Below are 11,281 nucleotides of genomic sequence, written 5' to 3'. Positions count from 1 at the left end.
AACAATAAAACAAAGTAAAAAGAATGGGAAAAATAAAGAAAATTGAAATATCTCTTTGGGAAAACCACTGATTTAGAAAATAGATCAAGGAGAAATAATTTACGAATTATTGTACTGCCTGAAAGCCATAATCAAAAAAAGAGCCTAAATATATTTCAAAAAATCATCAAGGAAAACTTCCTAGAACCAGGGAGTAAAATCGGCATTGAAAGAATCTCCTGATCACCTGTAAGAGATCCCCAAATGAAAACTCCCAGGAATATCATAGCCAAATTCCAGAGCTTTTAGATCAAGGAAAAAATATTACAAGTAACAAGAAAGAAGAAAATCAAATATTGTGGAACCACAGGATCATCCAATATTTAGCAACTTCCATATTAAAGGAGCAGAAAGCTTGGAATATGATATTCTGAAAGGCAAAGACATAAGGGACTCTATAGTTAAACTGTATACATTCCTATATGATGATACACCTAAGAAATTAATTATTATTGGGGCAAGATCATAGCTTTGGGGACAAAAATCCACTATTTGACAAAAACTGCTGGGAAAATTGGAAAACAGTATAGAAGAGATTAGGTTTAGATCAACATCTCACACCCTGCACCAAGATAAATGCAGAATAGGTGAATGACTTGAATATAAAGAAGGAAACAATAAGTGAATAAGGTGAACGCAGAATAGTATACATGTCAGATCTTTGGGAAAGGAAAGATTTCAAGACCAAGCAAGGGTTAGAAAAAATTACAAAATGTAAAATAAATAATTTTGAGTACATTAAATTAAAAAGGTTTTGTACAAATAAAAACAATGCAACCAAAATTAGAAGGGAAGCAACAAATTGGGAAAAAATATAACAAAAACCTGACAAAGATCTAATTACTCAAATTCATAAAGAACTAAATCAATTGTACAAAAAAATCAAGCCATTCTCCAATTGATAAATGGGCAAGGGACATGAATAGGCAATTTTCAGTCAAAGAAATCAAAACTATCAATAAGCACATGAAAATGTATTCTAAATCTCTTATAGAAAAATGCAAATCAAAACAACTCTGAGGTATCACCTTACACCTAGAAGATTGACTAATATGACAGCAAAGGAAGATAATAAATGTTGGAGGGGATGTGGCAAAATAGGGACATTAATGCATTGCTGGTGGAGTTGTGAACTGATCCAACCATTCTGGAGGGCAATTTGGAACTATGTCCAAAGGGCTTTAAAAGACTGTCTGCCCTCTGATCCAGCCATACCACTGCTGGGTTTATGCCCCAAGGAGATAATAAGGAAAAATATAGAAAAATATTTCTAGCCATGCTTTGTGGTGGCAAAAAATTGGAAAATGAGGGGATGTCCCTTGATTGGGGAATGGCTGAATAAATTGTGGTATATGTTGGTGATGGAATACTATTGTGCTCAAAGGAATAATGAAGTGAAGAAATTCCATGGGAACTGGAACAACTTCCAGGAATTGATGCAAAGTGAGAGGAGCAGAACCAGGAGAACCTTATACATATACTATGGCACAATGGAATGAAGTGGACTTCTCTACTAGCAGCAATGCAATGATCCAGTACAATTCTGAGGGAATTATGAGAAAGAACACTATCTACATTCAGAGGAAGAACTGCGGGAGTAGAAATGCAGAAGAAAAACAACTGCTCGATCACATGGGTCAATGGGGATATGATTGGGGATGTAGACTCTAGGATCACCCTAGTGAAAATATCAATAATATGGAAATAGGTCTTGATCAAAGACACACGTAAAACCCAGTGGAATTGCTTGTTGGCTACAGGAAGGGGGTGGGAGAAGGGGAGGGAAAGAACATGAATCATGTAACCATGGAAAAATTTTCTTAATTAAATAAAATTTTTAAAAAATACATATTATTGAGGCAAATAGACTGATGGCACAGGTGTGAGTTGAGGAGTGAGAAACAGGGATATGAGGAGAAAGAGGACAAATGAGGCAAATTGTCTCACATATAAAAGGCAAAAAAATAAAAGTTTTTGCCAAGGGTAGGATGGTTGATGGACAAAACTTGAATGTTTCATCGGAATTGGCTCAAAGAGGGAACATACACATTCATTTGCGTATAAAAATCTATTTTATCCACCAGGGAAAAGGAGGTGAAGGTGATAAGAAACAGTATGGTGGGACTGATAGAATAGAAGGCAAAAGGAGGCAGTGGTCAGAGGTAAAACAGATTTTTATGGAGGGACAGGGTAAAAAGAAAAGGACAAATGGAGTAAAATAGGGTGCATGGAAATACAGAGAGGAATCGTAAGGTTATATGTGAATGGGATGAACTCAACCACCATAAAACAGAAGCAGATAGAATGAATTGGAAACTAGAATCCAACAATATGTTGTTTACAAGAAACACTTAAAATAGACACACAAGTTTTAAAAAGAGGGTGGGATAGAGAAGAATCTATTATGTTTCAGTCGAGGTTAAATAAGGCAGAAGTAGTAATCATGATCTCAGACAAAGTAAAAGCAAAAATAGATTAATTAAAAAATAAGCAGAAAACTCATTTAGCTAAAAGGTATTGTAGACAATGAAGTAATAATGTCAAGGCAAAACAAACTCACATGAACTGACATAGCATCCAGATTCTTAAAGGAAAAGTAAAACGAGTTATAGGAGACAGTAAAACTATACTAGTGGGGATCCTCAACTTTCCCTTCTCTGAACTAGATAAATCTAACTACAAAATAATTATGAAATTAAGGAGATGAGCAGAATTAAATAAGACTTCTAGAGAAAATTAAATGCAAATAGTGTAAAAAATAGACTCGAATACAGGACTACAATCCCCACAAGCCCTTGCTCAACTTCCCCAAAATGCTTTGTAATCTCACAGAAATTCTCAGGTGGGCCGAGATCGAGAAGGTACTTAAGCTGATTGAAAAGGCTTTTGGCTCTCTTCTTGGACTTCCGTTTTGGAGCAGACGTGGCTCTTTCCATAATGTAGGTGAGGTCTTGTCTAGGCCTCTGGCCTAGGCACGTTTTCCTTATCCTGTATTTTCTTTAATCCTTAATAAACCTCTAAAAAAATATAATACTCCTTGCAGAGAGAAACTAATTTCTACCTGCCTCAGTCTCCCCTAAATTTTAACTGTTACAATAGTATACCTTTTTCTTAGTTGCACATGGTATCTTCACAAAAATTTACCATGTATTAGGGCATAAAACCCTCAGAGCCAAATAGAGAAAAACAGACATATTGCATGCAACCTTTTAAAATCAACACAATTTTTAAAATTATATTTACTAAAGGGCCATGGAAATAGATTAAATTAATTGGAAACCATGTAATCTTAAATAAGCATTTCATTAAAGGGAATAACAGCAATGAGATCCCGTACTAAAATTTATGGGATGCAGTCAAAACAGTACCTAGAGGAAATTTCAAATCTCTAAACATATCAATAACATAGAAAAAGAGCAAATCAATGAATTGGGCATGTAATTTAAAAAACAAGAACAAGACAAATCCTCAATTAGTCACCAAACTGGAAATCCTGAAAATTAAGGAGGTTCTAATAAAGTTGAAAGCAAAAAAGGCATTAAAATCACTAAACTGGGAACTGGTTGTATGGGGGGCGGTGGGGGGGGGGGGAGATAAACCATTGGTTAATTTAGTTTTAAAAAGAACTCACCATTTGGCAAAAATTATTGGGAAAACTGGAAAGCACTTTGGCAGAAAGTAGTGATAGACAAACATCTTGCCCTGTATATGAAGTACATGATTTAGACATGAAGAGTGATATCACTAGTAAATTAGAAGAGCACAGAAAAATGTACCTGTCAGATCTATTGATAAGGGAAGAATATATAACCAAACAAGAGACAGAAAAAACATATGAAATAAAATAAATAGAAAATATAATAGAAAATTTTGATTATATCAAATTTAAAAGATTTTGCACAAACAAAATCAATTTAGCCAATTTAAAAAGAAAGCAGGAAATAGAAGGGAAAGGGAAGTTTCTCTGATAATGTCCTAATTTCTCAAATATGTAGAGAACTGGGTCAAAATTATAAGAATCTGAGTCATTCATAGTCAAGGATATGAACAGTAGTCTTCAGAAAATGAAATCAAAACTATTAATAGTCACATGAAAAATAGCCTAAATCTTCTTTAGAGAGATACAAATTAAAACATTGGGGTACCACCTCACTCCTATCAGTTGTCTAGTTGGACAGAAAAGGGAAATGACAAATTTTGGAGAGGGGACGCTAATGCGCTACTGGAGTTGTGAACTAATCCAGCTGATTCAGGAGAGCAACCATGTCCAGAGGGGATATAAACCAACATATTCTTTGACCCAACAATACCTCTAACAAGTCTGTATCTCAAAAAGATCAAAGAAAAAAGAAAATGACTTGTGTACAAAAATGGTTATGGCAGCTTTTTGTCGTAGCAAAGAATTAGAAATTGAAGGGATGTTCATCAATTAGGGAATGCCTGAACAAGTTGTGGTATATGATTTTGATAGAATATTATTGTACTAAAAGAAATGATAAGCAGGATTCTTTCAGAAAAACTTGAGAAATTTATATGAACTGATGCAAAGTGTAGTGAACAGAACCAGTATTGTTCAATGATCAACTTTGAATGAGTAAGCTATTCCAATCAATACAATGATCCAAGAGAATTCCAAAGGATTTAGAATGTAAAAATACTCAAGAGAAAAAACTGATGGAGCCTAAATGTAGGTTGAAGTATAATTTTTTCAATATTTTTCTTGCAACATGGTTGACAAGGAAATATATTTTGCCTTTAAAATGGATGGAGGAGGGGCATGAGAGAATTCAGAACTCAACATTTTAAAAATGAATATTAAAAATAAATAAGAAACTTTAAAATAAGAAAGCCATTCTGGAGTAACAAAAGGGCAAGAACTTAAAGGGTAATAATGAAGAAAAATGGAGGATGGGGATCTTATCAGCACCAGATCTCCAATTATAATAAATAACAGTAATCTTTTTTTTAAATTTAGATTCTGCTATTTGTCATATCAAAGAAATATGAAATAAAACAGATTCCTATCCATTGGCAAATGGCTAAACAAATTGTGGTAAATGTTATGGAATATGACTATGCTGTAAGAAATTTATTTGTTGTGTGGGTTAGTTCTTTGAGAGGAAGAAGAGGAGATTATACTGGAGAAAATGATAAAAAGCAAAATACATTAATATGTAAAAAACAAATTATTTGGTACGGACAACAATTAGGAGAATGGATTACATACCCAACATACAAAGGCAAATGAACACAATAGCATAACTGCTCAATAATACTAAAGACTCTAGGTATTAAGATAAAAATACACTATTTTATAAAAACTGTAGGGGATATTGTAAAACAGTTTTGCAGAAATTAAGTGTAGACCAACAGCTTACACTATGGATCAAGATAAATTCAAAATGGATATACTTTATTCATAAAAAGTACTACTATAAGCAAATTAGAGCAACAAAGAAAATTAACCTTAATATATATGAATAGGGAAAGAGTTAATTAACTCCATAAAGTTTGTGGAACATAGCATAGAAAAATTTTACTGTAAAATATTGAAAAGCTTTTGCACAAATTGAATGCAATTAAAATACACAGGGATTAACTGATTTTGGACTATATCCACGAAATTGGCAAAGATTACAAAAGAAGACAATATTGTTGAAGGAGCAGCAAGAAAATAGAAGGATTTGTATATTTATTATTAGCATTTATTTAATATTAGTATGTTATTATATACTCATTTATATACTAATATACATTCTATATCGTCTATTATATGGTATATATTTACATATAGATAGTATATAATGATGCTATTTAATGTCAGTCTATATTTAAAATTAATATATTATTGGTAATATGTTGATTGGATCAAACCATTCTAGAAAGCAATTTGGAAATATGGTCCAGAAGGGACCACATTTTACTTACCCAGTTATAGAACACTATTAGGTCTCTCCCTCAAGGAAATAAATGAAGAGGGGGAAATACTACAACTCCATTTTTTTGCTATAGAAGAGAAATGAAATAGAAGGCACCCTCCCATTCGTTAAGTTAATCACAGATGCGATTTTTTGGATATTTTGCCACAATAAATGATGAAATGGACAATTTCAAGGGAATCCAGGAAGATATTCTAGGAATTGATGCTGAGTCAAAGTGTGTCTAAGAAAACAACTTACATAATGACAAAATTATTTTTAAAATGTATTTGGAAAGACTTTATATCTCTGACCAATGCATTTACCAACTGCAAATTCCAGAAAAATAAAGGTGCACTGCAACCCACCTACTGCCGGAAAGACAACATAGTTAAAATGCAGAGTGACAAAGCCAACAGAAGAAGTTGTTTTGCACAGCTATGCATATTTGTGATGAGGCTTTTATTTTTCCATCTATGGAGTTGCAGAGGAAGAAGAAATAAGTGCTTATGAGAATAAAATATTTTTTTACAAGTAGCCCATAGCAGCTATCCGGGAAATGAATCAACCTCGCAAGCAATAAAGAAATCATTGATCATCCCCTGAGAGAAGATGAAGACTCCAAAAAATGTTGCAGCCCAATTTCAGAGCTTCAGAAAGTCCAAGCCCTGTGTTGACCAAGTTGGAGAAGGTGTCAGATACCGGAGGGATGGCCAGAACCAGATTAAAATGTCATTGGGAGGTAGTTAAGACAATAAAAAATAAAACATAGGTAAACTCAGTCCATATGGAGCCTTCAGGCTTCAGTTTCATGGCCACAATTTCTATGTGAGGGCAGCAAAGTGGTACGGCAGGCTGAGTGCCAAGTCTGGAATCAGGAAGACTCATCTTCCTGACTTCAAATCTGGCCTGAAACACGTAGCAGCTGTGTGACCCTGGGCAAGTCACTTAACTATTTAGCTTCCTCATCTGTAAAATGAGCAAGAGAAGGAAATAGCAAAATTGCTTCCAGTATCCACCAAGAAAACCCTCACCGAGTCACCAAGAGTTGAACAGGACGGAACAACAACACATTTCTGAGTTTCATAGATCGAGTTCCGCCTATTTATTTTATAGACAGTGAAAGCGATGCCCAGAATGGTGAAGCAATTTGCCTCCTGTCACCGCGATAGAAAGTGGCAAAGTAGCTTCTTCTCGCTCACAATTGCTACTCTTCATCATACCTACAGAACGGGATTCGAGCACCTGCAGGTTTGGCTGAGTCAATGACGTTCAACGCTGTTGGGGACTTGTTTTTGCTGGTTTTCGTGTCAGAGCTGGGCTCTCCTCTCCGGTATTTTCTCCCAGGAGGCCCCCTACCAGAGCATCTCTGCCGCTCAGCATCTTAGAGATGTCCGGTACGGTGCCAGGGTCACACTCAGCGAGTGTCAGAGGCAAGAGCCAAGTCCTGGTTTGCTACCGATTAGAGCAATTACAGGAACCCCGAAATGTCCTCTTTTTGTGTTAGACCTTCCCTTCCACCCAGTAACCACTCACAAACTTGTGGGAGTCCTAGAGGACTTTTTAAGTTTTAAAAATGGAATTTCACAAATCAATTGAACTTAGTTATTTGAAAGGAGCTGCCTGGGCAGAGGAGGTTTCCTTTCATTCACAAAGATGGCCCTTGGGCGGGGGCAAAGCACTTCAGCAGTCAAAAGCTCCCATCCCTGTTCCTGACGTCATAAATCGTGTGATTCTCAAGCTGCTGCTTCCTGTACTCGGCCCTCCTCCGTGCACTGTCGGCCATGCGCTGCCCAAGCATCACAGTCGGCAGTAAGCCACTAGGGGCGCCACCAGACAGCACGAGTGAGTCTTCGGGTCACAAAGGCACAAAGGAAGCCGGTGTATGCCCGCCCCCGGGAAAGGCGTCACACCCCGCCACGCGAGAATGTGTCCCTGCATTCACCAAAGCCCGAGGAAGAGTCCAGCCAGTCCTCGCAGGCAGAGGAACACGCCCGCCGTGGATGAGGGCCTCTTCTTGCCTTGAGTCCTTCGCGGAGGACACAATTGTAAGTCGATGCAGGGCTGCCCTCGGAGCTGAAGCCTACACAGACAGTTCGGCTCTTAGAGAGTCCCTCTTCCCTTCCCGGGAGGGGGGCACGTCTGCCGCCCTCATCCTCCCTCGAGGCCGCCCGAGAGCCTGGCGGAGAGCCAGAGGAGGCCAAGCAGGACTTATCCTGCATGGTTGGAGCTCGGCTGACACCTGCTCCAAAGGGATCGAGTCTTCTCCGATCAACAACTATTACGGCTGTTACCGTAAAGAAGGAAAGAGGAGCCCGTCATTCGAGCTGCTGCTTCCGGGCCATTCCGATCTCTTCCCAACTGCGGGGAGCTGCCGGTACACAGCAACAGGTCCGGCGGCTCAGAAAGGCCTAAGGGGCCTGGTCCCGAAGAGAGCGGAAGTGGTCAGAAGAAGGAGCTAAGCTGCTCCGGCCCGGAGGCGTTTTAGGAAGCGATCCGTTTTCCTGGAGAAACACCCGCTTTGAGCCAGGCTCGGCTCAAACGTCTCCGTATCTTCTCTGGTTCCCGCTTAATGCGGCTCTTTTTCCAGCACTGACGTGACGCGGAACAGCTTCCTCCGGGACCCTTGTTCTGCCTCACATGGGGTTGGTGAGCACGTGGCCCCTCTCCTCTTTGCATCCCCCACCAGGTCTCACGTTTGCGGAAAGGAGTGATTAAAAAACATCTGACGGCTCTTCTGGAGATTTTTAAATCAAAGGACGTTCACTCAGCAATAGCGGGACAAGAGGGGGCGCAGCTCTCGCCTCCAGACCCTGGCCCGGTGGCGCCTCCAATCGGCAGTGCCAGTCTGGAGAGGAGCGCCCACCTCTTCAGCAGGGGCCATTTTTGACCGGAAGTGAGCCCGAGCCATGATTACACAGCTGTCGGGTGTCTCCAAGGTATTCTCTACTCCAGATGAACGCCATCCGATCCTCAGGCAGCCTCGGTCTAGGACTTTAATCCCCGCCTTGCTTTTTGGCAGCTCTACAGGGCACCCTGGCCCGGCCAGCCGCTCTCATTTGGGATACTGAATAGGAGTGAAGTCCGGAATCTCTCGGCTTTCCATTTAACAACTGAAGACCATCCTTCGTGTGAGGGAGTCTCTTTTTAACCCAGAGACCTCACATTTACCTTTAATAAGTACCATCACAATAAAGTCGGCCCATCGAGATTGCTGGAGGACAGGATGGAGACGCGACAGAGTAGCCATCCGCCCCTCCCCCCTTCCAGCCCAGCTTCCTGGTCCTCTGAAAGCCTGACCCGTGTGCCAGGCGGGCCTTTATCCCCTAACGGAGCTCTCCGCGCTCTTAGTCTACCTAAGGGACTACGCTCAGGCCAGAGGCTCTGGTCCCTCTTCAGGGTCATCTACAGAAGGAACACTAGCAGGATCCAACCTAACACTTGGCAGTTCTCTAACCATGCACCGCCTCGAAGGATGCCATCGTGGAGCAGACCCGCCTCTCCATCTTGTCTAAAGGGGGTCCCCAAGGAGTGCCGGACTTGGCGAAAGGGAGGGGGCTGGAGGGTGGGCTGATTCCGGGTTCACGGGAAGCTTTGGCTTGTCAACGTCTCGCATCTTTAGTAAATGAAGGAAATGTGTAGAGCAAAGGCGTGGAAGGATCTCTTACGGGGCAGAAACGTGGCTCTATTTGTTCTCCGCCCTACTGACGAGATCCACAACGTGACGTCTTTCCGTGCCCCTCGATCGTCAGACCTTTGGGCCCTCCTCAGCTCCTCCAGAAGCCGCCTCCCACTTTCCACATTGCCGTCTTGACGCATCCCGTCCGGAGAGCACGACGTCAGATGAAGGAGTGACATCACCGCGAGCAGGGCAGCCAGGCGTAATGCCGGCTTGGGTGGAGCCCGCTTTGTCCGGACAGCGGCTGCGGCTGCTCCTCCCCCTCTCAAACGTCTCCCGCTGATCTGCCTGGCGGGCTGGGGGAGAGGCTGATGGCGTCCAGATCCCCGGCCAAAGACGGGGGCACCAGCGCCTGTGGCTCCGGATCTGGGGGGCCGCCTTCCCCTTCCTGCCCTCTGGTGAGCTGGCTCGAGAGAACACAGCTGGGGGGGGGGGACGTCACCCTCCTCTCCCTCCGGGACAGCAGCCGCCCCCCCTCCGGACCCCCAGGACCAAGGCCGCCAAGTTCTGCCAGCGAGGCTCCTCCCCGTCCTGGGCGCTTCTCGGGCAGCCACCCGGGCTCCTGGCGAGGAAGGCTCAGCTGCCTCCGACGTCCCCACTCCCGGAAGTTGGCCCGAAGTTGGCCCGACCGGCTCGTCTCCACGTCCCAGTTTTTTTCCCTGAAAACAGCGTTTCCGGAGAAGCCTCTGGGTGGGACGTCCCGCCTCCCGCTGAGGGCCTCCCCTGCTCGAGAGGACAGAGAGGCCCGAGCCCAGCCTCGGCTCCCCCTTTGCCAAGAGCCGAGGAGCCGCCACTCGCAGGGGCTGTTCTTTCCCTGCCCGGGGCGCCTGCCTGCGGAGCCCTGGAGGGCCCAACGGGAGCTTCTGGGCCAGCTCCAAGCCCGGCCCGTGCTGGCCGGGCCCTGCAGCTCGCGTGAAGCAAAAGCTAGAAGAACCGGGTCGGCCGGGTCAGCAGCGTGAAGTCACGCCCAGCGAATGCAACCCAGCCACGCGGAGCTTCTTGGAAGTCGCAGGGAGGGCGCCGAGAAGGCCAGCAGCTGCTCTGAACCCTGCGGAGCCCCCCCGCCCAGAGCCCGTGCGGGGGACCCGCCTTCCGTGAAGGGCCGTCCTGAGGCGGAGGCCGGGGGGAGAAGGGGGGCCAGAGACGCCCAGCACAGGGCGGCTGTGCCAAGACGACGAGGGAGACGCCATTCCATGAGTGACGCACACACCGGGCCCTGCTCTGGGGCCATTCCCGGGTCGGGCCCACGAGAGGGGCTTCAGGCCGTCCCTGGTGAGGCGGAGCCCGGCCCGCGGAGGACATGCTGAGGCCCTGCTTTCCTGCTCCCCAAAACCCTTCTGACTCTCATCAAGAAAAACAGACCCCCCCCCCCCAAGCTGGGCCCAGTGGCCACCCTTAAACCGGAATTACACTTTATGACACCGAATGTTCCGCATGAAAGCAGCTTCGTGATACAATGGGTCAGACTCTAGAGCAGGCGAAGATCGGGCCATAACCACAGGCACAGACACCACGTGTTCCTGGACAAAGGACACTCCCTAAGCTACGTGTGGACACAACGAACACGGAAGCGTCTCTGTTCCCTGCCCAGACGCGTGAACATTCTTTGGTCATCTTCGAACAAGGAAGAGTTCTGGATTTTCGA

The sequence above is a fragment of the Monodelphis domestica genome, chromosome 7 (assembly GCF_027887165.1).
Source record: "Monodelphis domestica isolate mMonDom1 chromosome 7, mMonDom1.pri, whole genome shotgun sequence".
Lineage (NCBI taxonomy): Eukaryota > Metazoa > Chordata > Mammalia > Didelphimorphia > Didelphidae > Monodelphis > Monodelphis domestica.
This window is presented reverse-complemented; position numbering follows the sequence as displayed.